Here is a 25,512-nt window from a genome sequence, read left to right on the forward strand (position 1 = left end):
TTTATTGGTTTCCACCTCCTTATTTCAAATCGGACACTTATTCCTATCAACAGCAACTTGTCCTTCCCTGTTGCATAATATACAATATTATTGCTTGCAATTACCATTTTTCCCCTTGCCCAAACCACATTTCAAACACCTCTCTTCCGATCTGCAACCTAGTTTAGTATGATCCAGTCTGCCACATTTATGGCATTGTCTCACTGCTGAGTAATACGTATCCACTGTTAAGACTGTTTTGTTGAAAACTACCCATTGCGAATGATCATCAACAAAAAAGCCGATCTTGGCCACAAACCTAAAAAAATTCATTTTTTATTACTTCAAAAATGTAAAAATACAATTATACTTACTGGTTGTTAGGTACTTCAAATAAACTCGAAGAATCTCTTAAATGACTCCGTGGCACATTCTGAACCTCCTCCACATCATCCATAAAAAATAGGGCTATAGAAATATTCATTTTTTTTTATTTTTTAAGAACACAAATAGTTTGAACACAATCACTAGAAATTTTTTTGTTTGTTTATTTACAATTTGTTTGTTTACAACTGAACTGTCAGTTGAGACAGTGCCACTGCGTCTTTTTCGGGGTTAAATTAGACATTTGGCGCTTTTTTTCCTTATTTCGCGATTAATTTTTCCAAAAAATATTTAGCAACACTGAATCAAGTAAGGCTATGCGAAAGAAAGAACGAAAGTTAGTGGAACGCATTCTTATACGAAAGTGAGTGAGTAGCCTTCGTTCGCACAAATTTTCTTTCGAGATCGTGGAACAGGCTGATAGTTGTTTCGTAACTAATACACCAATTCGGTGTTGGTGTTCTTTAGTATATATGTGATCACATAAAAGGCGGTTCATTATCTTTATATCATTTGGGATCCACCCAGTCCCATTATACCAGGGTTTTTCGTATATATTGTTTGTAATTGAGGCAAATTTTCTTCCTTTTGTTTCTGATTTAAAAACAAATTCATCATTCCAGTCTTCATAAATATGTTCTTTGATAGCTCTCAGAGCTTCATTATTAGATAATTTAACTTCTAGTGGAGCACCGTATATGCGATTTTCGCAATTGCATCAGCCTCAATGCCACAATGGCTGGATGTCCAGACAACATGGCATGATTCAATATTAGATGCAGCTAATTTGTTGTGGAACACTGCGACCGTATAGTTGTCACAATTGTCATTGATAAGTGCTTTGCATGCCAAAAGACTGTCAGTGAAGAACACACATTTTTTAAATCTATCTCCAACAGCTATCTCAAGAGCATTGAATAAAGACCAAAGCTCTCCAAACATTGATGATGATTTGAAGCCAATTTTAATGTAGAATTTTTGATCTAGAGAATTGTTGTAGGCCGCACACCCCATAGAGCTTGCGGAAATAGATGGAATCAGATAATAAGTTGAGTTTGAGTTGTAGACTCTTTTGTCGTGTAAAGTTAGGAATGTTCATAAAGCTGTCGAAATTTGTCTTAAACTCATAGTAGACATGGCTGTAAATAGACTTCATTACTGGATTATCTGAAATAATATCAAACAAAGCAGTTGTTAAGGCTCTATATTTTGGTGGGAGTTCTTGGGCAACGGTATACAACACATGAGTGGGGTAGACTTTGTAACCCCAAGACACCGTCTTAATATATCATTTTGAGTGTGTCAATTTTCTTATTTATGTATTCGGGTGAGTTAGCAGTGAATGTTCTCGCGTACTAAAGTTTGGATCGTACCACACTTTTATATATATTTAGTGCGTTCTTTGGTTGCCACCTTTCACGGAGGCCAAGCACTATAACATGTTTGACCTTGAACGAATATCACGGCCGATTTTTTCGTAATGATCCTTGACCGTCAGGGAGATGGTTAACACTCTTCCAATAAATGTTAATTTCCGTTGCTGTTTTACGGTAAAGCCATTGATACTTAAATTGATCTCTTTGTGCTGTTTTTTTTTTTTGCAAAGTACATTGTATGTGATTTGGATGGATTAAAGGAGAGGTTTAAACTGTTACAGTATCTTTTGAAGATAAGAGTTTTCGTCTGAAGATTTTGAGCAGCAATCTCAAAATCTCTATTATAGAATAGGATGATAAAGTCGTCCGCATACTGAAAGACCATGGTGTTGCTGTTTTCAATCTGGTGTAATTCAGCAGTATATATATTGAAGACCATCCTTGACAGTAATCTTCCCATTTCCCCTCACAAGTGTCCGTTCAGATAAAAAATTATGTATCCACCTACAGTAGAACCCATTTAAATTTATTGGGATATCGTACTTAACGCAGTTGTATGCATTACTTATATCAAGAGATAAGATCACGGTTTCAAATCCATTGATTTTAAGTAAGGACAATCGGTGGAGTAGATCATTAATACAAGTCGAGATGGAGCGATTCCTGACATTAACATTGGTATGCTCAATATGTCTTTGTATTATATCCTTTATCATTATATTGCAACATTTCAGCAACACGGGTATAAGAGAGATGGGTCGGAAATTATAAGTTTGGTCGTGATCTTTGTTTGGTTTCGGGATAGGAACAATCTTGATGCACTTCCAACTACAGCGTATGCAATTATCCTCAATAGTATTATTTATGACAGTGAGAATAACCCTCTTAAATATCCCCGGTAATGCCTTAAGTATGGAGTAAGTGACTCCGTCAACTCCTCCTGCTGACAATTTTCAAAGTCTTCGAATTCTAAGGTAGGTAAAAACATCATTATCATCCACATCGTGAGTCAGCTCCTCCATACAATCCACAACAGGAACCTGGTCTTTCAAGTAATTTAAGTAGCATTGGTTGATCTCTTCGTTCCAATGCGATCTGGGCTCATCGTGCCTTTTTCTGACATTTTTGATGATTCTTGAAGATTTTCTAGCACAGAGCTCTCTATTTAACTCATCAATTTTGGCCAGAAAGCTCTGTCTTTGGCCACTGCCACCTGCTCTTTCCAGTTTTCCTTTTCCTAAATGGCGTTCTCCAGGTTTAAATAAGAAAGGTATTTTCTAGCCTTATTGGTTGCAGCTACATATCTCCTGTACAGAGGCAGTAACTGATCGTTCCATCAATGCTTGGGAGTTCTTCCATTCTTTAGGTGGTGTGTTGCATACGATATCTGCATTTTGAGAGAATCCTAAATCATTTCGAAATCAGGCTCTAATTGTACATTGTTCAATGATTCAAACAATTTATTTTTGGAAAGGAACTTCTTAGAACCATTAATGTTACCATATATCCGTAGGATCACAGGTAAGTGTTTACTACCCACGAGGTAGTTGTCCAGAACACTCCAGTCAATAGCTATACCGTTGCTAACAAAGGCCAAATCAAGGACCCAGCCATCCGATTCAGGATTCCTTTTAAATGTAATTTTACCAAGATTTACATATCTCAAGTTTGAAGCTAGTATTATATTTTCTAAATTCTTTCCTCTTCTACTGGATATCACATCTCCCGAAGCTTCGCACCTGGCATTGAAGTTACTAAGGACCATAACCTCCTCCATATCTTCCAAAAACTGTATTACTTTCTCCATTTCATCAATAAATTCTTCCACCTCAGTAGACGGGTGGAAGTATACGGAGACAATATGGAAATTTGGACGTTGGTTTAAGGTTTTCGCTATTATTATATCATGGTTGGTATTGTAGATGACTCTCCAGAAAGTTGTGTCATTTGGCCACTGCTACCTGCTCTTTCCAGTTTTCCTTTTCCAAAATGTCATTCTCTAGTTTTAAATACGAAGGGTATTTTCTAGCCTTATTGATCGCACATCTTAACACATCTTAAGTTTGAAGCTTGAACAGGTGGATGTATACGGAGATAATATGGAAATTTGGACGTTGGTTTAAGGTTTTCGCTATTATTATATCATGGTTGGTATTGTAGATGACTCTCCAGAAAGTTGTGCCATTTGGCCACTGCTACCTGCTCTTTCCAGTCTTCCTTTTCCAAAATGCCATTCTCCAGTTTTAAATAAGAAAGGTATTTTCTAGCCGTATTGGTCGCAGCTACATATCTCCTGTACAGAGCCAGTAACTGATCGATCCCCCAATACTTGGGAGTTCTTCCATTCTTTAGGTGGGGTGTTGCATACGATATCTGCATTTTGAGAGAATCATCAATCATTTCGAAATCAGGCTCTAATTGTACATTGTTCAATGATTCAAACAATTTATTTTTGGAAAGGAATTTCTTAGAACCATTAATGTTACCATATATCCGTAGGATCACAGGAAAGTGTTTACTACCCACGAGGTAGTTGTCCAGAACACTCCAGTCAATAGCTATACCGTCGCTAACAAAGGCCAAATCAAGGACCGAGCAATCAGAATCAGGATTCTTTTTAAATGTAATTTTACCAAGATTTACACATCTTAAGTTTGAAGCTTGAACGGGTGGAAGTATACGAAGACAATATGGAAATTTGGACGTTGGTTTAAGGTTTTCGCTATTATTATATCATGGTTGGAATTGTAGATGACTGCAAAAATTAACATGTTTTTTAAAGGCAATGGCTACACCTCCTTAGCCATCTGCTCTGAATTTTTGAATAAGGTTAACATTTATCATCTTGTTTGGCTTGTTATGCCATGTTTACGTTAGAACTTTTTGTAGGGTTAACCCACTTTGATAGGATTTATTTGAAGTATAATGGACGTATTATTTGAAGTATAATGAATATAATGGACGTAATGGATATGACAATGTTAATCCAAATCCAGTGGGTTAAACGTATATACATGTAAACGTACTGTAAGACTTCTCAGAAAAAAAATCTGAGAAAACTGCTATATCAATATTATAATTGTTGCAAAAGAAATCGACGTATTGCTTATTAGCTTGGAAAGACGGTATATTATATTGTAGAACTTTCAGACCCATGGCTAGATGTATACAGAGTATTAGAAGTGTAGAACTGGTTAGTAGATACTCCACATTTTTGTATTCTGTCAGAAAAGAGGTTTACAGCGTCAATAGCAACTGCATTGCCACTCATTTTGCAAAAGTCCTGAACAAATTTTAATAATTCGCCAGTAATATTTTCTAACTCAGTGACTCTAAGATCTTCTCTGGGGGTAAACTGGAGCAGAAGGAGATGGTTGACTAAACATTCTTTCTGGCATTTTGACACCCTGAGGATGAACATATTTGTTCATGTGGGGCCATTATAGCATTCACCTGATCATCCTTGCTGACAGCGCTGACACCTTTTTCCTTTTCCTTCATCGTCGGCAGAAAGTTCAAATCTGTTCATTCGTAAGTATTCATCCAACAATTCTCTTCTGGACATTTTTTCAAGATTTTATTGGTTTCCACCTCCTTATTTCAAATCGGACACTTATTCCTATCAACAGCAACTTGTCCTTCCCTGTTGCATAATATACAATATTATTGCTTGCAATTACCATCGCATTTCCCCTTGCCCAAACCACATTTCAAACACCTCTCTTCCGATCTGCAACCTAGTTTAGTATGATCCAGTCTGCCACATTTATGGCATTGTCTCACTGCTGAGTAATACGTATCCACTGTTAAGACTGTTTTGTTGAAAACTACCCATTGCGAATGATCATCAACAAAAAAGCCGATCTTGACAGTTTCAGTCGGATTAAATTTGTTGGGAATACTAGAATCCTTTTTGGCTAATCTTTTAACTGAGGCAATTTTCATGGACGACACAATGTCTCTCATGATATCCTGCTCAGTCCAGCATAATGGAACATTCCTAATTACACCAAAGGTCTCAATAAAATTCCTTGGTATAAATACTTTCATTTTTCCCTCTTTTAACTCGCTGTTGTTAACAAAGTCGTTGGCTGATTTCATATCATACAAAGGGTAACCCCAATAGCGACCATCTTGTTAATTTTCTTGAATTCATCCGAATTCTGGTCTTTGATCTTTTCCATAAAATATTGACCATTTGTGACACCTTTATTTTTAACATTTTCTACCTCCGATGTGCACATTTATCTCACCTACATTAATCTTACCATATAGCATTTTCTCATCATTCATCTTCCTTTTTTTTGGCTCAACCCTTTCGGCCCCATCAAGGTGCGTGGATTTGTTGTCAGTTCTGTTAGCATAATTCTCTTCTTCCATATCCATAACCGAATTTCCATCAGCACTGCTACCACTAGCATTTGTCATACTCCCCGCATCATTCTTCATTCTTTTAGCTTTATTTCTCGACTCCACCTTATTCCAATGCCCCTCTGACCTGTCGCTGTCCAAGCCGCAAACAATCAGAGAATTGGGTAGGCCGTCAACACTTTCTGCCTGGGCCATATTCAAGTTAAGTTATGTATTTTTAAAGTTTAAGACAAAAAAATATTTTTTTGTCACACAATTATATGCACTTTTAAAGTGCATACAAATTTTTGTGTGATCTCTACAAAAAAAAAAAAAAAAAAACAATTACCTATAATAAGTTTCCATAGAACTTTTCAATAGAAAACAAAACGTGTGCGTTGTCCAAAAAATGTCTGCTGGAAGTGTAGCAAAAATTAGATGACTTTCAGATTCTGGTAGGTTGCAGACATCACATAAGTTGGTGTCTGCTCTATTTACTTTAAAAAGGTAGGTCTTTGTAAATGTATGGTCAGCCAAAAGACGATGTATTAACTTGATTTCTCCAGGTGACAAAGATAACCCAGCATACCATTGTGATTTTAGAGGTGAAGCGAAGAATTGGAAGAAGCATATGCTTTTTGTTCTTCATATTGTTTTGCAGTTGTTGACCCATTCATTCCACAGATTGCGGAATATGCATTGATTGATTGATAGATGTGATATTTTTATACAGCCAACTGTGGCCGCTAGTTAGCACATTCATCTGCTGTGATGCCTATATGTGACGGAACCCATATAAAGGCGAGTGAACTGATATTGGAGTTGTTAATCTTCAAGTTTATTTCGTTGGCAAGGTAGTTGTGGTTGTTATTGTGATTTAATGAAAGACAGACTCTTTTACTGTTTGTTAGAGGGCCTTTTCAATACCGTCCACTAGAATAATGTCAATTGCCTTATTAATTGCATTTAGTTCTCCCATAAGCGATGAACACTTTGAGTTAATTTTAAATAAGAAGTTCTGGCTAGAAGTTGAGTTCAAAATATTCATTAGGAATGTTATTTTCCCACCAGGGGTTTCAAACTTAGATAAATTTGTGTTGTCGATAATATGTTTTAATTTCATGTACATGAGCAAAAACCTTGTTTTGCTTGTGGGATTTGCTTTGTATGATTCATAGGTATCGGTGTGAAATAATTTGAATTTTAGCAGTTCCTTGGTGGCCAGATATTGTGAGCGTTGTTCAGGTGGAAGAACTATTGTAAGTGCATAAATAATTTGAACAGGAGTGGATGGAGTCAGTCCTAGACTTCTTCAAAGTATCTGGTTCTGATAGGTTGTTACTTTCCTGTTAATATAGTTCGGCATGTGAGCCATGGAAGAAACGGAGAACTCAGTTTTCGAGAATAACAAAGTTTTGCTAATTTTGTTGAAGTTTTTGAATGTATTTCAGCTTTCAGCCATTTAATCATTTTGAGTGCATTAAGAGTTGTGTTACATGAGTTGATTACCTCATCGTAGTGGTCTTTTAGCGTAAGGCTGTTCTTAATGTGCCGGCCAAGAAATTTGATTTTATCGACGGAATTTATCCGAGTGTCATGTACCTTTATTTCAGGTACTTTCCTTGCACCCTTTGCTACATACATAGCAGTTGTTTTTTTTTCTGGATTGTACGTGAGATTAAGGGATCTTAGAATGCTTAAATTGTACGCCGATAGTATGGTAAAATCTTCAACAAATTGAAAGTTCTTCGTGAATTGGTCATTGACTCCATGTAAGCCAAGTGTGTAGATATTGAATAAAGTTAGACTTGTGTATAGCAAGTCATTTATGCACATAGATGCGGAAACATTTTTCCTATATGCGTATGTTTTATGAGGTAAAATGTTTTTGTCGTCCAAGAATTTTTGAAGACGATTCTTCACAATAAGGTTGATGATTTTTAAGAAATTGGATATAAGTGAAATCGGTCTAAAATTCGTAAGTATATCTAGATCCTTGCCTCTTTTTGGAATCGGAACAATCTTAATTTTCCTCCATTCGTTTTTGACGTTACAATTTGTCCAGGCATTATTCATTGCAATAAGCAGATTTTCATGGGCTTGGTCTTAAGGATTATTAACAATTTCTTAAGTGATACGACATTGGACATTAGGACATTGTTTACTTCCTCGGTGGCTAAAACGATTGTCTGGTTTGAATGAGTCTGGTTTGAGTGAGTTGTGGTATAGGTAATAGGTGTGTTGTTAGGGACTTGATCCCTTAGATGACTGAGATTTTCTAGCACAGGGTTCTCTATTCAACTCATCAATTATTGCCAGAAAGTTCTGTCATTTGGCCACTGCTACCTGCTCTTTCCAGTTTTCCTTTTCCAAAATGGCATTCTCCAGTTTTAAATAAGAAGGGTATTTTCTAGCTTTATTGGTCGAACATCTTAACAGATCTTAAGTTTGAAGCTTGAACGGGTGGAAGTATACGAAGACAATATGGAAATTTGAACGTTGGTTTTCGCTATTATTATATCATGGTTGGTATTGTAGATGACTCTCCAGAAAGTTGTGTCATTTGGCCACTGCTACCTGCTCTTTCCAGTTTTCCTTTTCCAAAATGGCATTGTCCAGTTTTAAATAAGAAGGGTATTTTCTAGCCTTATTGGTCGTAGCTACATATCTCCTGTACAGAGCCAGTAACTGATCGATCCCCCAATACTTGGGAGTTCTTCCATTCTTTAGGTGGGGTGTTGCATACGATATCTCCATTTTGAGAGAATCCTCAATCATTTGGAAATCAGGCTCTAATTGTACTTTGTTCAAGGATTCAAACAGTATATTTTTGGAAAGGAACTTCTTAGAACCATTAATGTTACCATGTAGCTGTAGGATAACAGGAAAGTGTTTACTATCCCCGAGGTAGTTGTCCAGAACACTCCAATCAATAGCTAAACCGTTGCTAACAAAGGCCAAATCAAGGACCGAGCAATCAGAATCAGGATTCCTTTTTAATGTAATTTTACCAAGATTTACACATCTTAAGTTTGAAGCTTGAACGGGTGGAAGTATACGGAGACAATATAGAAATTTGGACGTTGGTTTGAGGTTTTCGCTATTATATCATGGTTGGTATTGTAGATGACTCTGCAAAATTTAACATGTTTTTTAAATGCGATGGCTACACCTCCATAGCCATCTGCTCTGAATTTTTGAATAAGTATAAAATTTATCATCTTGTTTGGCTTGTTAGACTTCTCAGAAAAAATTCTGAGAAAACTGCTATATCAATATATTATAATTGCTGCAAAAGAAGTCGACGCATTGCTTATTAGCTTGGAAAGACTGTATATTATATTGTAGAACTTTCAGATCCATGGATAGATGTATAAAGAGTATTAGAAGTGTAGAACTGGTTAGTAGATATTCCACATGTTTGTATTCTGTCAGAAAAGAGGTTTATAGCGTCAATAGCAACTGCATTGCCACTCATTTTGAAAAAGTCCTGAACAAATTTTAATAATTCGCCAGTAATCTTGTCTAACTCAGTGACTCAAAAGATCTTCTCTGGGGTAAACTGGAGCAGAAGGAGTTGGTTGAATAACCATTCTTTCTGGCATTTTGACACCCTGAGGATGAATATATTTCTTCTTTTGCGCTTTCGTGACTGAACTAAACTTATATGGGGGTCATTATAGCATTCACCTGATCATCCTTGCTGGCAGCTCTGACACCTTTTTCCTTTCCCTTCATCTTCTGCAGGACCGGAAATGTTTCATCGTTTATCAAAAGTTCAAATCTGTTCATTCGTCCGTTCATTCGTCCGCTCATTCTCTTCTGGACATTTTCCTCTTGGTCATGATTTTATTGGTTTCCACCTCCTTTTTTCAAATCGGACACTTATTCCTATTAATAGCAACATGACCTTCCCTGTTGCATAATATACAATATTATTGCTTGCAATTACCATCGCATTTCCTCTCTTCCGATCTGCATCCTAGTATAGTATGATCCAGTCCGCCACATTTATGGCATTGTCTCACTGCTGAGTAATACGTATCCACAGTTAAGACTGTTTTGTTGAAAACTACCTATTGCGAATGTTCATCAACAAAAAAGCCGATCTTGATAGTTTCAGTCGGATTAAATTTGTTGGGAATACTAGAATCCTTTTTGGCTAATCTTTTAACTGAGGCAATTTTCATGGACGACACAATGTCTCTCACGATATCCGTCTCAGTCCAGCATAATGGAACATTCCTAATTACACCCAAGGTCTCAATAAATTTCCTTGGTATAAATACTTTCATTTTTCCCTCTTTTAACTCGTTGTTTTTAACAAAGTCGTTGGCTGATTTGATATCATACAAAGGGTAACCCCAATAGCGACCATTTTGATAATTTTCTTGAATTCATCCGATTTCAGGTCTTTGATCTTTTCCATAAAATATTGACCATTTTTGACCCTTTTATTTTTAACATTTTCTACCTCCGATGTGTCAACTAGCACATTTATCTCACCTACATTAATCTTACCATATAGCACTTTCTCATCATTCATCTTCCTTTTTTTTTTGGCTCAACCCTTTCGGCCCCATCAAGGTGCGTGGATTTGTTGTCAATTCTGTAAGCATAATTCTCTTCTTCCATATCCATAACCGAATTTCCATCAGCACTGCTACCACTAGCATTTGTCATACTCCCCGCATCATTCTTCATTCTTTTAGCTTTATTTCTCGACTCCACCTTATTCCAATGCCCCTCTGACCTGTCGCTGTCCAAGCCGCAAACAATCAGAGAATTGGGTAGGCCGTCAACACTTTCTGTCTGGGCCATATTCAAGTTAAATGATTTATTTGTAAAGTTTAAGACAAAAAAAAAATTTTTTGTCACACAATTATATGCACTTTTAAAGTGCATACAAATTTTTGTGTGATCTTTACAAAAAACAATTACCTATAATAAGTTTCCAAAGAACTTTTCAACAGAAAACAAAACGTGTGCGTTCTCCACAAAATGTCTGGCAGAAGTGTAGCGAAAATTAGATGACTTTCAGATTCTGGTATGTCGCAGACATCACATAAGTTGGTATCCTATTCTCTATTTACTTTAAAAAGGTAGGTCTTTGCAAATGCATGGTCAGCCAAAAGACGATGTATTAACTTGATTTCTCCCGGTGACAAAAATAATCCAGCATACCAATGTGATTTTAGAGGTGAAGCGAAGAATTGAGAGAAGTATATGCCTTTTGTTCTTGACATTGTTTTGTAGTTGTTGACCCATTCATTCCACAGATTGCGGAATATGCATCATTGATTGGTAGATGTGTTATTATTATACAGCCAACTGTGGCCGCTAGTCAGCACGTTCATCTGCTGTGATGCCTATATGTGACGGAACCCATGTAAAAGTGAGTGAACTGATATTGGAGTTGTTAATCTTCAAGTCTATTCCGTTGGCAAGGTGGTTGTGGTTGTTATTGTGATTTAATGAAAGACAGATATTTTTACTGTCTTCTAGAATGAAGGCCTCTTCAATACCGCCCACTACAATAATGTCAATTGCCTTATTAATTGCATTTAGTTCTCCCATAAGCGATGAACACTTTGAGTTAATTTTAAATAAGAAGTTTTGGCTAGAAGTTGAGTTCAAAATATTTATTGGGAATGTTATTTCCTCACCAGGGGTTTCAAACTGAGAGAATTTTGTGTTGTCGATAATATGTTTGAATTTGTTGTACATGAGCCCAAAGCTTGTTTTGCTTGTGGGATTTGCTTTGTATGATTCATAAGTATCGGTGTGGAATAATTTGAATTTTAGCAGTTCCTTGGTGGTCAGATATTGTGAGCGTTGTTCAGGTGGAAGAACTATTGCAAATGCATAAATAATTTGGACAGGAGTGGATGGAGTCAGACCTAGACTTCTTCTAAGTATCTGGTTCTGATAGGTTGTTACTTTCTTGTTAATATAGTTCGGCATGTGAGCCATGGAAGAAAAGGAGAACTCAGTTTTTGAGAATAACAAAGATTTTGGTAATTTTATTGAAATTTTTGGACGTGTTCCAGCTTTTGTCGAATTAATCATTTAGAGTGCATTAAGAGTTGTGTTACATGAGGTAATTACTTCATCGTAGTGGTCTTTTAACGTAAGGCTGTTCTTAATGTGCCGGCCAAGAAATTTGATTTTAACGACGGAATTTATCCGAGTGTCATGTACCTTTATTTCAGGAACTTTCCTTGCACCCTTTGCTACATACACAGCAATTGTTTTTTCTGGATTGTACTTTAGATCAAGGGATCTTAGAATTGTACGCCGACAGTATGGTAAAATCTTCAGCAAATTGAAAGTTCTTGGTGAATTGGTCATTGACTCCATGTAAGCCAAGTGTGTAGATTTTGAATAAAGTTAGACTTAAACAGTTCCCCTGGGGAAGACCATTATAAATTTCAAGAGTTTGCTAACCCAAAACTAATGTTCACTGCTTTTGAAAATTTATTATCCAGATAGATATTTGATCAGGAAATTGGAGTTCTTCATGTATTTTGAAGAGAACCTCAATTTTTACGCAATCGTATGCTCTGGAGATAACAAGTGCTACGATTATAACTTTTTCACCAAGCTCTTTGTGGCAATTGATTGTGTATAGCAAGTCATTTATGCACATAGATGCGGAAACATTTTTCCTATATGCGTATGTTTTATGAGGTAAAATGTTTTTGTCGTCCAAGAATTTTTGCAGACGATTCTTCACCATAACGTTGATCATTTTTAAGAAAACGGATATAAGTGAAATCGGTCTAAAATTCGTAAGTATATCTAAATCCTTGCTTCTTTTTGGAATCTGAACAATCTTAATTTTTCTCCATTCGCTTTTGACGTCACAATTTGTCCAGGCATTATTCATTGCAATAAGCAGATTTTCATAGGCTTGGTCTGAAGGATTATTAATAATTTTGTATGTGATACGACATTGGACATTAGGACATTGTTTAGTTACTCGGTGGATAAAATGATTGTCTGGTTTGAATGAGATGTGATTTGAATGAGTCTGCTTTGAATTAGTTGTGGTATAGGTAATAGTTGCTAGGGACTTGATCCCTTAGATCAATGAGATTTTCTAGCACAGGGCTCTCTATTCAACTCATCAATTATGGCCAGAAAGTTGTGTCATTTGGCCACTGCTACCTGCTCTTTCCAGTTTTCCTTTTCCAAAATGGCATTCTCCAGTTTTAAATAAGAAGGATATTTTCTAGCTTTATTGGTCGCAGCTACATATCTCCGGTACAGAGCCAGTAACTGATCGATCCCCCAATACTTGGGAGTTCTTCCATTCTTTAGGTGGGGTGTTGCATACGATATCTCCATTTTGAGAGAATCCTCAATCATTTGGAAATCAGGCTCTAATTGTACTTTGTTCAAGGATTCAAACAGTATATTTTTGGAAAGGAACTTCTTAGAACCATTAATGTTACCATGTAGCTGTAGGATAACAGGAAAGTGTTTACTACCCCCGAGGTAGTTGTCCAGAACACTCCAATCAATAGCTAAACCGTTGCTAACAAAGGCCAAATCAAGGACCGAGCCATCAGGATCAGGATTCCTTTTAAATGTAATTTTACCAAGATTTACACATCTTAAGTTTGAAGCTTGAACAGGTGGAAATAAACGGAGGCAATATGGAAATGTGGACGTTGGTTTAAGTTTTTCGCTATTATTATATCATGGTTGGTATTGTAGATGACTCTGCAAAATTTAACATGTTTTTTAAATGCGATGGCTACAACTCCATAGCCTTTTGCTCTGAATTTTTGAATAAGGTTAAAATTTATCATCTTGTTTGGCTTGTTAGACTTCTCAGAAAAAATTCTGGGAAAACTGCTATATCAATATATTATAATTGTTGCAGAAGGAGTCGACGCATTGCTTATTAGCTTGGAAAGACTGTATATTATATTGTAGAACTTTCAGATCCATGGATAGATGTATAAAGAGCATTAGAAGTGTAGAACTGGTTAGTAGATATTCCACATGTTTGTATTCTGTCAGAAAAGAGGTTTATAGCGTCAATAGCAACTGCATTGCCACTCATTTTGAAAAAGTCCTGAACAAATTTTAATAATTCGCCAGTAATCTTGTCTAACTCAGTGACTTAAAAGATCTTCTCTGGGGTAAACTGGAGCAGAAGGAGTTGGTTGAATAACCATTCTTTCTGGCATTTTGACACCCTGAGGATGAATATATTTCTTCTTTTGCGCTTTCGTGACTGAACTAAACTTATATGAGGGTCATTATAGCATTCACCTGATCATCCTTGCTGGCAGCTCTGACACCTTTTTCCTTTCCCTTCATCTTCTGCAGGACCGGAAATGTTTCATCGTTTATCAAAAGTTCAAATCTGTTCATTCGTCCGTTCATTCGTCCGCTCATTCTCTTCTGGACATTTTCCTCTTGGTCATGATTTTATTGGTTTCCACCTCCTTTTTTCAAATCGGACACTTATTCCTATTAATAGCAACATGACCTTCCCTGTTGCATAATATACAATATTATTGCTTGCAATTACCATCGCATTTCCTCTCTTCCGATCTGCATCCTAGTATAGTATGACCCAGTCCGCCACATTTATGGCATTGTCTCACTGCTGAGTAATACGTATCCACAGTTAAGACTGTTTTGTTGAAAACTACCTATTGCGAATGTTCATCAACAAAAAGGCGATCTTGATAGTTTCAGTCGGATTAAATTTGTTGGGAATACTAGAATCCTTTTTGGCTAATCTTTTAACTGAGGCAATTTTCATGGACGACACAATGTCTCTCACGATATCCTGCTCAGTCCAGCATAATGGAACATTCCTAATTACACCCAAGGTCTCAATAAATTTCCTTGGTATAAATACTTTCATTTTTCCCTCTTTTAACTCGTTGTTGTTAACAAAGTCGTTGGCTGATTTGATATCATACAAAGGGTAACCCCAATAGCGACCATTTTGATAATTTTCTTGAATTCATCCGATTTCAGGTCTTTGATCTTTTCCATAAAATATTGACCATTTTTGACCCTTTTATTTTTAACATTTTCTACCTCCGATGTGTCAACTAGCACATTTATCTCACCTACATTAATCTTACCATATAGCACTTTCTCATCATTCATCTTCCTTTTTTTTTGGCTCAACCCTTTCGGCCCCATCAAGGTCCGTGGATTTGTTGTCAATTCTGTAAGCATAATTCACTTCTTCCATATCCATAACCGAATTTCCATCAGCACTGCTACCACTAGCATTTGTCATACTCCCCGCATCATTCTTCATTCTTTTAGCTTTATTTCTCGACTCCACCTTATTCCAATGCCCCTCTGACCTGTCGCTGTCCAAGCCGCAAGCAATCAGAGAATTGGGTAGGCCGTCAACACTTTCTGTCTGGGCCATATTCAAGTTAAATGATTTATTTGTAAAGTTTAAGACAAAAAAAAAAATTTTTTTGTCACACAATTATATGCACTTTTAAAGTGCATACAAATTTTTGTGTGATCTCTACAAAAAACAATTACCTATAATAAGTTTCCAAAGAACTTTTCAACAGAAAACAAAACGTGCGTGTTCTCCACAAAATGTCTGCCGGAAATGTAGCGAAAATTAGATGACTTTCAGATTCTGGTATGTTGCAGACATCTCATAAGTTGGTGTCCGCTCTATTTACTTTAAACAGGTAGGTCTTTGCAAATGTATGGACAGTCAAAATACGATTTATTAACTTGATTTCTCCAGGTGACAAAGATAACCCAGCTTTCCAATGTAATACTGGAGGTGAAGCGAAGAATTGGGAGAAGTATATGCCTTTTGATCTTCATATTGTTGTGTAGTTGTTGACCCATTCATTCCACAGATTGCGGAATATGCATCATTGATTGATAGATGTGTTATTATTATACAGCCAAGTGTGACCGCTAGTCAGCACGTTCATCTGCTGTGATGCCTATATATGACGGAACCCATATAAAGGTGAGTGAACTGATATTGGAGTTGTTAATCTTCAAGTTTATTTCGTTAATAGGGTAGTTGTGGTTGTTATTGTGATTTAATGAAAGACAGATATTTTTACTGTCTGTTAGAATGAGGGTCTTTTCAATACCGTCCTCTAGAATAATGTCAATTGCCTTTTTAATTGCATTTAGTTCTCCCATAAGCGATGAACACTTTGAGTTAATTTTAAATAAGAAGTTCTGGCTAGAAGTTGAGTTCAAAATATTCATTGGGAATGTTATTTTCTTACCAGGGGTTTCAAACTGAGAGAATTTTGTGTTGTCGAAAATGTGTTTGAATTTGTTGTACATGAGCCCAAAGCTTGTTTTGCTTGTGGGATTTGCTTTGTATGATTCATAGGTATCGGTGTGAAATAATTTGAATTTTAGTAGTTCCTTGGTGGCCAGATATTGGGAGCGTTGTTCAGGTGGAAGAACTATTGCAAGTGCATAAATAATTTGGACAGGAGTGGATGGTGTCAGTCCTAGACTTCTTCTAAGTATCTGGTTCTGATAGGTTGTTACTTTCTTGTTAATATTGTTCGGCATGTGAGCCATGGAAGAAACGGAGAACTCAGTTTTTGAGAATAACAAAGATTTTGCTAATTTTGTAGAAATTTTTGGATGTATTCCAGCTTTTGTCCAATTAATCATTTTGAGTGCATTAAGAGTTGTGCTACATGAGCTGATTACCTCATCGTAGTGGTCTTTTAACGTCAGGCTGTTCTTAATGTGCCGGCTAAGAAATTTGATTTTATCGACGGAATTTATCCGAGTGTCATGTACCTTTATTTCAGGACCTTTCCTTGCACCCTTTGCTACATACATAGCAATTGTTTTTTCTGGATTGTACTTGGGATTAAGGGATCTTAGAATGCATAAATGGTACGCCGACAGTATGGTAAAATCTTCAGCAAATTGAAAGTTCTTCGTAAATTGGTCATTGACTCCATGTAAGCCAAGTGTGTAGATATTGAATAAAGTTAGACTTGTGTATAGCAAGTCATTTATGCACATAGATGCGGAAATATTTTTCCTATATGCGTATGTTTTATGAGGTAAAATAAGGTTGAAGTTTTTTAAGAAAACGGATATAAGTGAAATCGGTCTAAAATTCGTAAGTATATCTAGATCCTTGCCTCTTTTTGGAATCGGAACAATCTTAATTTTCCTCCATTCGTTTTTGTCGTCATAATTTGTCCAGGCATTATTCATTGCAATAAGCAGATTTTCATAGGCTTGGTCTGAAGGATTATTAACAATTTCGTATGTGATACGACATTGGACATTAGGACATTGTTTAGTTACTCGGTGCATAAAACGATTGTCTGGTTTGAATGAGATGTGGTTTGAATGAGTCTGGTTTGAATGAGTTGTGGTATAGGTAATAGGTGTGTTGTTAGGGACTTGATCCCTTAGATGACTGAGATTTTCTAGCACAGGGCTATCTATTCAACTCATCAATTATGGCCAGAAATTTCTGTCATTTGGCCACTGCTACCTGCTCTTTCCAGTTTTCCTTTTCCAAAATGGCATTCTCCAGTTTTAAATAAGAAAGGTATTTTCTAGCCTTATTGGTCGCAGCTACATATCTCCTGTACAGAGCCAGTAACTGATCGATCCACCAATACTTGGGAGTCCTTCCATTCTTTAGGTGGTGTGTTGCATACGATATCTCCACTTTGAGAGAATCCTCAATCATTTCAATCAGGATTCCTTTTATTTGTAATTTTACCAAGATTTACACATCTTAAGTTTGAAGCTTGAACGGGTGGAAATATACGGAGACAATATGGAAATTTGGACGTTAGTTTAAGTTTTTCGCTGTTATTATATCATGGTTGGTATTGTAGATGACTCTGCAAAATTTAACATGTTTTTTTAAATGTGATGGCTGCACCTCCATAGCCTTTTGCTCTGCATTTTTTGAATAAGGTTAAAATTTATCATCTTGTTTGGTTTGTTAGACTTCTCAGAGAAAAAATCTGAGAAAACTGCTATATCAATATATTATAATTGTGGCAAAAGAACTCGACTCTTGGTCATGATTTTATTGGTTTCCACCTCCTTTTTTCAAATCGGACACTTATTCCTATTAATAGCAACATGTCCTTCTCTGTTGCATAATATACAATATTATTGCTTGCAATTACCATCGCATTTCCCCTTGCCCAAACCACATTTCAAACACCTCTCTTCCGATCTGCAACCTAGTTTAGTATGATCCAGTCTGCCACATTTATGGCATTGTCTCACTGCTGAGTAATACGTATCCACAGTTAAGACTGTTTTGTTGAAAACTACCCATTGCGAATGTTCATCAACAAAAAAGCCGATCTTGACAGTTTCAGTCGGATTAAATTTGTTGGGAATACTCGGATCCCTTTTGGTAACTCTTTTAACTGAGGCAATTTTCATGGACGACACAATGTCTCACGATATCCTGCTTAGTCCAGCATAATGGAACATTCCTAATTACACCAAAGGTCTCAATAAAATTCCTTGGTATATATACTTTCATTTCTCCCTCTTTTAACTCGCTGTTGTTAACAAAGTCGTTGGCTGATTTCAGATCATACACAGCGACCATCTTGTTAATTTTATTGAATTCATCCGATTTCAGGTCTTTAATCTTTTCCATAAAATATTGACCCTTTTATTTTTAACATTTTCTACCTCCGATGTGTCAACTAGCACATTTATCTCATCTGCATTATCCTTACCATACAGCACTTTTTTATCATTGATCTTCCTTTTTTTCGGCTCATCCCTTTCGGCCCCATCGAGGTGCGTGGATTTGTTGTCAATTCTGCAAGCATAATTCTCTTGTTCCATATCCATAACCGAATTTCCATCAGCACTGCTACCACTAGCATTTGTCATACTCCCCGCATCATTCTTTATTCTTTTAGCTTTATTTCTCGACTCCACCTTATTCTAATGCCCCTCTGACCTGTCGCTGTCCAAGCAACAAACAATCAGAGAATTGGGTAGGCTGTCAACACTTTCTGCCTGGGCCATATTCAAGTTAAATTATTTATTTGTAAAGTTTAAGACAAAAAAAATATTTTTTTGTCTCACAATTATATATAAAGTGCATACAAATTTTTGTGTGATCTCTACAAAAAACAATTACCTATAATAAGTTTCCAAAGAACTTTTCAACAGAAAACAAAACGTGTGCGTTCTCCACAAAATGTCTGCCGGAAGTGTAGCGAAAATTGGATGACTTTCACATTCTGGTATGTTGCAGACATCACATAAGTTGGTGTTCGCTCTATTTACTTTAAAAAGGTAGGTCTTTGTAAATGTATGGTCAGCCAAAAGACGATTTATTAACTTGATTTCTCCAGGTGACAAAGATAACCCAGCATACCATTGTGATTTTAGAGGTGAAGCGTAGAATTGGAAGAAGCATATGCTTTTTGTTCTTCATATTGTTTTGCAGTTGTTGACCCATTCATTCCACAGATTGCAGAATATGCATCATTGATTGATATATGTGTTATTATTATACAGCCAACTGTGGCCACTAGTCAGCACATTCATCTGCTGTGATGCATATATGTGACGGAACCGGAATAAAGGTGAGTGAACTGATATTGAGTTGTTAATCTTCAAGTTTATTTTGTTGGTTAGATAGTTGTGGTTGTTATTGTGATTTAATGAAAGTCAGACATTTTTACTGTCTGTTAGAATGAGGGCCTTTCCAATACCGTCCACTAGAATAATGCCAATTGCCTTATTAATTGCATTTAGTTCTCCCATAAGCGATGAACACTTTGAGTTAGTTTTAAATAAGAAGTTCTGGCTAGAAGTTGAGTTAAAAATATTTATTAGGAATGTTATTTTCTCACCAGGGGTTTCAAACTGAGAGAATTTTGTGTTGTCAAAAATATGTTTGAATTTGTTACATGAGCCCAAAGCTTGTTTTGCTTGTGGGATTTGCTTTGTATGATCCATAAGTATTCCAGCTTTTGTCGGCATAATTAATTTGGGTGCATCAAGAGTTGTGCTACATGAGCTGATTACCTCATCGTAGTAGTCTTTTAACGTAAGGCTGTTCTTAATGTGCCGGCCAAGAAATTTGATTTTATCGACGGAATTTATCCGAGTGTCATGTACCTTTATTTCAGGAACTTTCCTTGCACCCTTTGCTATATACATAGCAATTGTTTTTTCTGGATTGTACTTGAGATTAAGGGATCTTAGAATGCATAAATTGTACGCCGACAGTATGGTAAAATCTTCAGCAAATTGAAAGTTCTTCGTAAATTGGTCATTGACTCCATGTAAGCCAAGTGTGTAGATATTGAATAAAGCTAGACTTGTGTATAGCAAGTCATTTATGCACATATATGCGGAAAGATTTTTCCTATATGCGTATGTTTTATGAGGTAAAATAAGGTTGAAGTTTTTTAAGAAAACGGATATAAGTGAAATCGGTCTAAAATTCGTAAGTATATCTAGATCCTTGCCTCTTTTTGGAATCGGAACAATCTTAATTTTCCTCCATTCGTTTTTGTCGTCATAATTTGTCCAGGCATTATTCATTGCAATAAGCAGATTTTCATAGGCTTGGTCTGAAGGATTATTAACAATTTCGTATGTGATACGACATTGGACATTGTTTAGTTACTCGGTGCATAAAACGATTGTCTGGTTTGAATGAGATGTGGTTTGAATGAGTCTGGTTTGAATGAGTTGTGGTATAGGTAATAGGTGTGTTGTTAGGGACTTGATCCCTTAGATGACTGAGATTTTCTAGCACAGGGCTATCTATTCAACTCATCAATTATGGCCAGAAATTTCTGTCATTTGGCCACTGCTACCTGCTCTTTCCAGTTTTCCTTTTCCAAAATGGCATTCTCCAGTTTTAAATAAGAAAGGTATTTTCTAGCCTTATTGGTCGCAGCTACATATCTCCTGTACAGAGCCAGTAACTGATCGATCCACCAATACTTGGGAGTTCTTCCATTCTTTAGGTGGTGTGTTGCATACGATATCTGGAAGCTTGAACGGGTGGAAATATACGGAGACAATATGGAAATTTGGACGTTAGTTTAAGTTTTTCGCTGTTATTATATCATGGTTGGTATTGTAGATGACTCTGCAAAATTTAACATGTTTTTTTAAATGTGATGGTTGCACCTCCATAGCCTTTTGCTCTGAATTTTTGAATAAGGTTAAAATTTATCATCTTGTTTGGTTTGTTAGACTTCTCAGAGAAAAAATCTGAGAAAACTGCTATATCAATATATTATAATTGTGGCAAAAGAACTCGACTCTTGGTCATGATTTTATTGGTTTCCACCTCCTTTTTTCAAATCGGACGCTTATTCCTATTAATAGCAACATGTCCTTCTCTGTTGCATAATATACAATATTATTGCTTGCAATTACCATCGCATTTCCCCTTGCCCAAACCACATTTCAAACACCTCTCTTCCGATCTGCAACCTAGTTTAGTATGATCCAGTCTGCCACATTTATGGCATTGTCTCACTGCTGAGTAATACGTATCCACAGTTAAGACTGTTTTGTTGAAAACTACCCATTGCGAATGTTCATCAACAAAAAAGCCGATCTTGACAGTTTCAGTCGGATTAAATTTGTTGGGAATACTGGGATCCCTTTTGGTAACTCTTTTAACTGAGGCAATTTTCATGGACGACACAATGTCTCACGATATCCTGCTTAGTCCAGCATAATGGAACATTCCTAATTACACCAAAGGTCTCAATAAAATTCCTTGGTATATATACTTTCATTTCTCCCTCTTTTAACTCGCTGTTGTTAACAAAGTCGTTGGCTGATTTCAGATCACACACAGCGACCATCTTGTTAATTTTATTGAATTCATCCGATTTCAGGTCTTTAATCTTTTCCATAAAATATTGACCATTTTTGACCCTTTTATTTTTAACATTTTCTACCTCCGATGTGTCAACTAGCACATTTATCTCATCTGCATTATCCTTACCATACAGCACTTTTTTTTATCATTCATCTTCCTTTTTTTCGGCTCATCCCTTTCGGCCCCATCGAGGTGCGTGGATTTGTTGTCAATTCTGCAAGCATAATTCTCTTGTTCCATATCCATAACCGAATTTCCATCAGCACTGCTACCACTAGCATTTGTCATACTCCCCGCATCATTCTTGATTCTTTTAGCTTTATTTCTCGACTCCACCTTATTCTAATGCCCCTCTGACCTGTCGCTGTCCAAGCAACAAACAATCAGAGAATTGGGTAGGCTGTCAACACTTTCTGCCTGGGCCATATTCAAGTTAAATTATTTATTTGTAAAGTTTAAGACAAAAAGACAATTACCTATAATAAGTTTCCAAAGAACTTTTCAACAGAAAACAAAACGTGTGCGTTCTCCACAAAATGTCTGCCGGAAATGTAGCGAAAATTGGATGACTTTCACATTCTGGTATGTTGCAGACATCACATAAGTTGGTGTCCGCTCTATTTACTTTAAAAAGGTAGGTCTTTGTAAATGTATGGTCAGCCAAAAGACGATTTATTAACTTGATTTCTCCAGGTGACAAAGATAACCCAGCATACCATTGTGATTTTAGAGGTGAAGCGAAGAATTGGAAGAAGCATATGCTTTTTGTTCTTCATATTGTTTTGCAGTTGTTGACCCATTCATTCCACAGATTGCAGAATATGCATCATTGATTGATATATGTGTTATTATTATACAGCCAACTGTGGCCACTAGTCAGCACATTCATCTGCTGTGATGCATATATGTGACGGAACCGGAATAAAGGTGAGTGAACTGATATTGAGTTGTTAATCTTCAAGTTTATTTTGTTGGTTAGATAGTTGTGGGTGTTATTGTGATTTAATGAAAGACAGACATTTTTACTGTCTGTTAGAATGAGGGCCTTTCCAATACCGTCCACTAGAATAGTGCCAATTGCCTTATTAATTGCATTTAGTTCTCCCATAAGCGATGAACACTTTGAGTTAATTTTAAATAAGAAGTTCTGGCTAGAAGTTGAGTTAAAAATATTTATTAGGAATGTTATTTTCTCACCAGGGGTTTCAAACTGAGAGAATTTTGTGTTGTCGAAAATATGTTTGAATTTGTTTTACATGAGCCCAAAGCTTGTTTTGCTTGTGGGATTTGCTTTGTATGATTCATAGGTATTCCAGCTTTTGTCGGCATAATTAATTTGGGTGAATCAAGAGTTGTGCCACATGAGCTGATTACCTCATCGTAGTAGTCTTTTAACGTAAGGCTGTTCTTAATGTGCCGGCCAAGAAATTTGATTTTATCGACGGAATTTATTCGAGTGTCATGCACCTTTATTTCAGGAACTTCCCTTGCACCCTTTGCTACATACATAGCAATTGTTTTTTCTGGATTGTACTTGAGATTAAGGGATCTTAGAATGCATAAATTGTACGCCGACAGTATGGTAAAATCTTCAGCAAATTGAAAGTTCTTGGTAAATTGGTCATTGACTCCATGTAAGCCAAGTGTGTAGATATTGAATAAAGTTAGACTTGTGTATAGCAAGTCATATATGCACATAGAAAACGGATATAAGTGAAATCGGTCTAAAATTCGTAAGTATATCTAGATCCTTGCCTCTTTTTGGAATCGGAACAATCTTAATTTTCGTCCATTCGTTTTTGACGTCACAATTTGTCCAGGCATTATTCATTGCAATAAGCAGATTTTCATGGGCTTGGTCTGAAGGATTATTAACAATTTCGTATGTGATACGACATTGGACATTAGGACATTGTTCAGTTACTCGGTGGATAAAACGATTGTCTGGTTTGAATGAGTCTGGTTTGAATGAGTCTGGTTTGAATGAGTCTGGTTTGAATGAGTTGTGGTATAGGTAATAGGTGTGTAGCTAGGGACTTGATCCCTTAGATGAGTGAGATTTTCTAGCACAGGGCTCTCTATTAAACTCATCAATTATGGCCAGAAATTTCTGTCATTTGGCCACTGCTACCTGCTCTTTCCAGTTTCCCTTTTTCAAAATGGCATTCTCCAGTTTTAAAGATGAAGGGTATTTTCTAGCCTTATTGGTCGCAGCTACATATCTCCTGTACAGAGCCAGTAACTGATCGATCCACCAATACTTGGGAGTTCTTCCATTCTTTAGGTGGTGTGTTGCATACGATATCTCCATTTTGAGAGAATCCTCAATCATTTGGAAATCAGGCTCTAATTGTACTTTGTTCAAGGATTCAAACAGTCTATTTTTGGAAAGGAACTTCTTAGAACCATTAATGTTACCATGTAGCTGTAGGATAACAGGAAAGTGTTTACTACCCCCGAGATAGTTGTCCAGAACACTCCAATCAATAGCTGAACCGTTGCTAACAAAGGCCAAATCAAGGACCGAGCCATCAGGATCAGGATTTCTTTTAAATGTAATTTTACCAAGGTTTACACATCTTAAGTTTGAAGCTTGAACAGGTGGAAGTAAACGGAGACAATATGGAAATTTGGACGTTGGTTTAAGTTTTTCGCTATTATTATATCATGGTTGGTATTGTAGATGACTCTGCAAAATTTAACATGTTTTTTAAATGCGATGGCTACAACTCCATAGCCATCTGCTCTGAATTTTTGAATAAGGATAAAATTTATCATCTTGTTTGGCTTGTTAGACTTCTCAGAAAAAAATTCTGAGAAAACTGCTATATCAATATTGTTACGCCGAGATTGCGTGAAATTAAACCAAAATAAATAAAACACGAACGTTTTAGTTATATGATATTAAAATAAAGGCAGTTTCTTTATTGAGATAAATAAGGGGTTCAAAAAGTTAGTAAAGAGAATAGATTACCTGCTTTAATTGGTAGGCGAGTGACAAGTGAAGTGCAATCATAACATTGAAAAGTGGAGTTGGCGGTAGTTCGCCACTCGTTAGAATCTGCATTTTGACAATTTACTGTTGTAAGAAAAAGGAATATGCAGATTGGAACGAGTATAACGTTAGATGAAGTTTCAAAAACAATGAATGTGGAAACTACGAAAAGTTAAGGAATTATTCTATATTAAACATTGGCGGCCACCTTGCAACTTTATGAACACTTGCTTGATAAATTGAACACTTACTTACTTAAAACTAAATATAATAAAGTGCAGTTTATGTGAGCAATCCAACCAATTCAATTTATTTCATTTTTTCCAATCGAAATTTTAAAGAGATATTTTAATTGTAGCAAACTCCAGATAAGACATATCCAAATAGGGTTAATGAGCTACAGGCAGACCGGGCATCGCTTGTACTCGATTAGTAACGATTCTAGCGTACACGTCGGGACCGAACACCAAAGCCACATGACCAGGGATGAAAAAACCGTGATCAGCCAGTGGTAATCCCAAGAAAGGCTCCTTAATCTTTTCGGGGACAGCTTCGGAAGGCGT

General features: G+C 36.4%; 1 long non-coding RNA gene across 3 annotated transcripts in view; it reads left to right on the forward strand.

Annotated features, from left to right (window-relative positions):
• Nucleotides 1-493: 493 nt before the first annotated feature.
• LOC109611811 (uncharacterized) overlaps nt 494-25,512 on the forward strand; it is a 55,394-nt gene continuing 30,375 nt past the window's right edge. The window contains exons 1-9 of one of the 3 annotated variants that reach the window (XR_009343735.1): nt 494-2,417; nt 2,474-2,713; nt 15,659-15,784; nt 15,844-15,904; nt 15,962-16,077; nt 19,266-19,391; nt 19,451-19,684; nt 22,463-22,588; nt 22,648-22,881. This is a non-coding gene — a long non-coding RNA (uncharacterized LOC109611811). The remainder of the gene's footprint in view (nt 2,418-2,473; nt 2,714-15,658; nt 15,785-15,843; nt 15,905-15,961; nt 16,078-19,265; nt 19,392-19,450; nt 19,685-22,462; nt 22,589-22,647; nt 22,882-25,512) is intronic. The other 2 variants (XR_009343736.1, XR_009343737.1) reach the window with 2 other exon arrangements.

This window comes from Musca domestica, unplaced genomic scaffold, assembly GCF_030504385.1.
Source record: "Musca domestica strain aabys unplaced genomic scaffold, Musca_domestica.polishedcontigs.V.1.1 6, whole genome shotgun sequence".
Taxonomy (NCBI): Eukaryota; Metazoa; Arthropoda; class Insecta; order Diptera; family Muscidae; genus Musca; species Musca domestica.